Raw genomic sequence first — 7,239 nt, 5'->3', positions numbered from 1 at the left:
GCAGTATGTTGCATGAGTTTTCTGAAAGTATACTTTGTTCAGGAGAGCGTTTAAAATGCATTAAAAGCAATTTGTTTTCTATCCTCGAGTTTGTTTTGATACTTTAATAAAAAAGAATTAATATATATTTATTCATGTGTCGCTTAATTCATTCGAAGTTTTAAGGTCCAGGAGCAACTTCATTTTCCTAAAACAACACCGAGATTAAAGAGCAAACACTTTTTATAGGTTTGCAACAATAAGCATCTTACAAAGTGAAATTGGTACCGTTCACTGCTTGTCAAGGCATAAACAAAGTTTTATTATTTCAAGGTTGATCACGAATTCCAGGCTAATTTCTTCTTGTGGGCTGGAAATTAGAACTCCTGAACCTCTCCTAACCCTGCAACCAACCAGCTGATAGCTATTTCAGCTTTCTGATTACCTAATGGGTTTAATGCTTTTGCTGTTGTGAAGCTTTAATATTTATAGATTGCTTTCTATGGTTACATAGAAGATGCTAAAGAGGTATAGCATGATTAGGGCTTTGGTTTGTTTCTCTGTGTGTTGGTGTGTGTGCATGTGTGTGGGCGTGGGTGTGCGCCTGGAGAAGCATGAGGAAAGATGAACAAAATGTTCTAGCCCGCTTTTCCAAAACTAAGTATCTACACCCAGACAGAAGTCCCTGTGTTTTGACAGCCGGGGATGCGGACAAAAACTTTTGGCTTCAGTCCTTTGCAAGCATTCATAACTTGTAATACAGAGGTCAGATAGCAGGCCAGGAGCTCCAGGGACCAGGAAATGCATTGCACTATTGCAAAATCTAGTTAAAAGTGTCAGCTGGAAGGAAGATCTAGGCTACTATGAGCCTGGCAATGTTGAATGCTTACTTTCCTTATCAGTACATCCATTTACAGATGTGCAGTCACGATATGTGAATATACTCAATATGCATATTCACTGTTTCACACATTCTCCTATAGCCGCTATCAAAATTCACTTCTGAATACCTGATTCACTTCTATTTTGGTAAATTATACGTCGTCTGCCTGGCCTGTTTTAGAAAACCTTATTAACAAAATTAGGGCTATGAATTCCTGAACTGTTATTTTATAATATTTTCTTTAAATGGTATAAGTTAAAACCATAAAACCACTGATGGTCTCTATGACATTACAAATAGCATAATTGATATTCCTTGAACAAAATAACACATTGTATCTCCTCCTTACATCTTGTTTTAGATGCTACATCTGTGTCTGTACAGGCCCATGCAAACCTTAAAGCGTGCTGGCTTCACACTGTACATTAATAAGGAGCATCTTCTACTTTTTTCTAGCTCTTGCCTTGATGTAAATGAATAAATAGCAATATCGAAGGTAGGTAGAGCCAATGATTTATGCTAGGCTGGAAACATTTAATGAAATGGAATGGTAACAAATTTAAGTTAACAATAATTTTTCTACATGGGGCCATTAGAATTTGAAATTATTGTTTAAGGGATGGTTTTAAAATCACTGATTCTTAGTGTTGCAAGAGAGACTGGACGATTTATGGCTAATGAGAATAAAACAGTACAATTGTTTGTTAGTAGCAAAAGAGTTTTGAAAACAAAGTCTACTTAATCTTAAAAAATTCCTAAGTCCAGAATGACAACTGTATCTTACATCCATTGTTCTTGGGTTTGTTTTTTTCCCTTCAGCAGAATACTGGACTAGGTACCAGCCTCATTCATGCTGGCTATTACCATGTTTCTATGTTTGCCCAGTGCCCCCAACTGGAGACCCCGAGAATCACATAATTAAAATGCCCAATAATTCTAATTTACATAAGTACTTAGTAACATACTTCATTATTTTGTAATAACACCAATATAATATTTTCATTTCTATAATTGACACCTTTCCTTTTTAAAGTGTAGTTAAGATAAAGGGTGACAATATTTTAAAAAAATCCTGTTACTCAAAGTTTATTTCCTTACTGGACACTCTGAGTCAGAACTGCTGACTTTAGTGATAAAAATAGTTATTTACCAATTTTCAGTGCTATTAGATTTTCAAAGCCATCACAGTTAAAAGAGAGTATGCTGGAGTCTATTCTTGATACAGCATCAGTTCTGGCTACAAATCTTTACTATTGCTGACAGTGATGCATGAATCAAAAAAAAAAAATCTAATGATTTTCAGACCCCAAGCTAAGTGTACTAGAGCTGACACTCAGAAAAGTTATTAGACCTGTGAAATGAATAAATAGAAAATGGAAACAAACGGCGAGTTGAAGCTGTAATCCTTTTTTTCTGCTTTTGAGGATTTAGCAACTTGAGTATCCACAAAAATAGTTGGTGCGCCACCATGTCCACTTAGACAGCGGGTATGCCCACACAGCAAACAGTAGTGTAGTATGGCAATACGTTTCTATGAGCTAGTTTAGTACTGGGAACATCCCAGTGATGACAGCAAGAAACTCAGCACAGGCTAATTGATGCCACTGAGAGGATGAGCTCTCTGTGCAGCCAGAGGACAGGCTGCTACTGGCATCTGAGGTAGCTCATTTAAAGCCAGCTCGGGTATCGTTCAGCTCCTCAGGTTAGCATATGTCACGTAGCTGCCTGCATTCACAACTAAACAGCTCCACCAGTTCAGACCAAAGGTTCACCCAGACAAGTTTACTTTCTACAGCAGTGATCAAAAGCAGCTGCACAAGGAAGAATAAGAAGAGGGCAAGTATGCTTCCCCTGGGTGCATTCCCACACTATGACTATTTTCAGCCCATGAGTCACACAAGCTCGACATGATTGCTTTAGGTAGTAGCCTTCCATAGATCTTTCTCTCAGGCATTTGACCAGTTTCTCATCCACAGCACCAGCATCTGCAGTAACTTTTGGTGTGAAGTTCCATAGGGCTATCACCATTTAGAAGAAGAAAACAGTTCCTTTTCTTCTGACCCTGTTCCCTGTAACTCTACTTGACAGTCCCTCATTCTTGAATTGGAAGAGCGAACAGCTATCCATTCTTTTCATGCCACATGATTTTATACTTTGCTGTGTTGTTTCTTTTTCAGCATAAAGAGTCCCAGCCTATCCAGTCAGTTTGGATTTTTTTTTTGGGTAGTCATTTTACATCCTTGGTCATTCCCATTACCCAGATTTTCTGGGAAAACTGTGGGTTTCCAGCAGTATTGAGAGTGTGGTGAAGTCATGCAGTGGGATCTTGATGTTCACTGTCCCTTTCCTAATAATTCCAGAAATTCGTGTTGCATTTTTGATGACTGACAAACATTAAGTCTGATGCAATGCAACTATTATCATGAACTCAAAATCTCCTTCCTGAGTAAACCTCAAGCCCAACACTACGTATATGATGCAGGGATCAATTTTCCCCATATGCATTACCTTGTGTTTACTTGCATTGAATTTTATCCGCCATTTTAACTTCCAAACTGTAAATATAAAGTCTTCCTGCAAATCTTCTTAAACTGCCCTTCTCCTTACTATCCTCAGAAATTTTGTACCACCATCAACTTCCTCACTACGCTACTCACCCTCTTAACAGATCATTTCTGAAAATGTTGAACTGTGCAAGTGCCAGCACAGGTTCCTGTGGAACTCCACCTGTTCCCAGTAAGACAGTTCATCATTTACTCCTACCCTCGCTTCTACTTTTTAATCAAATCTTTATGCATACACATCATACATATGTATGATCTCTATTCATTAACTATTCGGTTTCTTCAAAAATCTTTGGTGAGGGACTTTACTGAAATCTCTTTAGAAGTCTCCATAAACTACATCTACTGAATCTCTCTGACCCACATGTCTGTCAACCCTTTCAAAGAACTCCAGATGCATGTGTAAGTCTGAATTTAATTTTACAAAAGCCATGCTGAGTTTCTTAAAGTGGAATGTATTTATCTAGGTACCAACTGATTTATATAGTTCCTTATTCTTAATTCCCATTTAGGTCTGTAATGTGACAGGCAACTTTAGTTCCCTGGATCCTCCTGGAACCTTTCGTAAAGGTTGGCAACACATTTGGCACACTCCAGTCCTCACTTACCAAGGAAGATTAAGTTAGAGTGACGAGTGACAGTGAGAGAGCTGCATATTATTTTTAGTACTTTGGCAATTTTTTCTTTCTGTTTTCTTTGAGCTTTGGGTGAAAGCTCAATTGGTTAGTGCTGATTTTTCTCTAAAACTCCACCCATAGTCACTTTTTTAGTTTCAGACAAATCCTCTGCTGGTTTCCTTCCCTTTGCACCATCCTGGAGAGGGGTCTGGCTGTGAATGACCACTATTTCTTCAGCTTCTCAGTTCTCCAAGTGTTCCCTTTGTACCCTGATCATCAGTTGGCACTAGACTCTCTATAACTAATATATCTGAAGGATAATTTAGCATTTATTTTAATTCCTTTAGCTGCTCTATTCCCTCAGCTTGCCTCTGACTGGCTTCTTCTGCCCTAAGTGCCATCTCCTGAATGTGACCTACAACAGGGTCTTCATCATCCTCAATCACATTTAGAATTTTTAGAGTCTCTGCCAGACACTTCAAGCTTTTATGTGGCATTAAGGAGTTGTAACACAGGTATACCTCTAATTTTAATTACTGCCATGCTGTTTGACTTAAACACACAAACCACCCAATGCCTCAATTTCTCCATCTCGAAGACAGAAAAAACAACTGATACCTTCCTTTCTACGCATTTTGACATCAAAGGAAAAGTGTCATGATTTTTTATCAATTAAAAGTAGCACACTATTAAAAATTATCTAACAATAGCCTTCTTTTGAGAGTTCATCTCAAGTAAAAAACTACAGCAGTATCATTCTTTCATCCCAAGAAAAAATAAAATACCTTACTTTCAAAGACTGTGTTTGTGGATCCTCACGAGACTTGTTCAAAAAACTGTGCTGAGTCACTAGGTAGCTACTCAACAGAAAGGTAAATTTTATTGCCATGTGATTACTACTTACATTCAAGTAAATGTGTCCAAAACACCTGTAATAAACAGCACTCCATTCAAACCCAGGAATACATTTGTTTGGGTTGTTGGTGGTGTGAGGTTTTTTTTGTTTGGTTAGGTTTTTTTTAGTTTTCCTGGACACCCAGAAGACACATTTTTCTGTGACAGAAGAGCACGTATGGCTTGGATGCCTTTATCCAAAGGCAGCTTTTGACAGCTACTGCAGTCAAAATTCAAATTCTTAGTCCATTGACAATTCCTTGGTTAAGAGTTGAGATCAAAACAAGAGAAATTAGTTGGGAAAGACCTGAGTATACAATAGTCCCTCCACTGAATGGAGTACAGCTACAACAGGGATCCTTTCTCCCCTGGCTTGGATAAGCATAGCCCCCTGATGCTGGGATGGTGAGAACTTCCCCTCTTGTTTTCATCTACTATAGCCATCAAAACTGAATCACACAGGTCTTCTAGCTCCCACACTTGTAGCTAATCCCTGTGGTTTTATCATGTATTTTCAAAGGCCCAGATCTGAAATACATCTGATGGGGTGAAAACCTTGTTCATCATGACTGTAGGGAAAGCCTCAGAAATTACTTGTGTGTACCAAGAAGTTCAGAAACGAAGAGAAAATAAATTAAATTTAATGCATTAGACTGTAAACATTTCATGTTTTGAAACAAATATTCTGGTTTGTGTGTCTCTGCATGGGGGGTCTTTTTTTAAACAGGATTTTTGAATGTCTGAGTTTGGCCATATCACATTCTCTTGCTGACAGCAAAACCATCTACAGACAGAGGAAAGGGTCACTGGAGAAACCACTTATCAGTGCTAATTCTGAAGGGTTACCAATAGTAAATTCAAAGAAAAAATTATTATTAGAATTAATATCAAGAGAAAGGAGAGATTAATTTAAAAAGTTACCCGCCTTTCAAGTAATGTCATGCCCCTCTGCATCTAGCAAAAAGCAGTGAGAAGCACTCTGTTTTACATTCATCTGTTGTTACTGTGCACTGGCCCCTCCATTCCATACTTCTAGAAGTCGTTACTCAATTGAACAGAATGTTCCAAAGCTGGTTTATAGCACACAGCATAACTCTTCCCTTAAAGAGAAGAGAAACTATTCTACAGGAAGCTAAAGCAAATATTAAATTGCACAAATATGTATTCAAAAGCAGGAAATGCCATTGTTGAGAGTGCAAGCAGAAGTTCAGCTCTGCTATCTTACACATGAATGATGAAATATCTTCTAATTGTGTGACTAACTATTTCCAAATAAGATAATATATCACATTTGCCCTTCTTTGCATGTGCACAGTATAACACAACCAGAACCTTTTAAGAAAGTGTCTACACACAATGCACAAACAGACTTAGGATTCTTACTCCCATGCACATCAGTTCACAGACAGTTTCACTTAGGAGCTATTTACTAAAGAAAACTGCAGTTACAAACTCAAACAAACAGGTATCCACACACCTAGGGTTCCAAAAGGTTTGCAAGGGACTACAATAAGTCTAGAAGTCTGTGCAGAACAAAGGTGTCACATAATTAACAATTATATTATAAATCGTAAAGGTCAAAATTACAAAAGGTGTTGTGGATGCCTTTGGGAAAAACGAATGCTTTGACTGGTAATAATTTCCAATCAGTGTGAGAGCTAATGTCTTTTTTTGCAAGACATGTCCAAGTCCTCTTCGCCACAGGCAAGAATTCCATAAAATCATTTGAGAGGGGATATAATAATCTTGCTTAGCCCAGAACAGGTCACTGCAGCAGAAATCACAGATGAGAAAAAGGTAACAGTAAACTAAACAAAGAACTGTATCTTCTTTCTAAAGAAGCAGTTCTAGCTCCTCAGTCCTCCTGGACACAGTGACTACAGCAGCAAAGGCAGCTAGCACAAGTTAAGATGATGACTGCTTTTACCATCATCTCTAAAACAAGACAGAAAATTACTAATGAGCAGTGTAAGCTCTTAATTTCAAGTACCTCCGTACAGGAGAACTTCATGTGCAGCCAATCAGCTTGTCACCCTTCCACCCTGAGGTTGGAACAGCAGATTTCTTTTACTGTGTCACTGAATCTCAGGATCTACGAGCTGCAGGGACCCATCCCCAGGGTGCATCTGCGACTCAAAGGTGTTCTTTTCAGACAGATGAGTATCAAGCCTCACAAAGCCCACTTGGAAGAAGAACTGACTCAAGGGGCAAGTGTTTTCTGAGACAGAGGGACACAGGAAAGAGAAGGTACAATCCTACATTTGCCTAAGGCATCAGTATACCCTAGGCCATGTCTGAGCAG

Source organism: Chroicocephalus ridibundus, chromosome 3, assembly GCF_963924245.1.
Source record: "Chroicocephalus ridibundus chromosome 3, bChrRid1.1, whole genome shotgun sequence".
NCBI classification, from domain to species: Eukaryota; Metazoa; Chordata; class Aves; order Charadriiformes; family Laridae; genus Chroicocephalus; species Chroicocephalus ridibundus.
Note: the sequence above shows the minus strand (reverse complement) of the source record.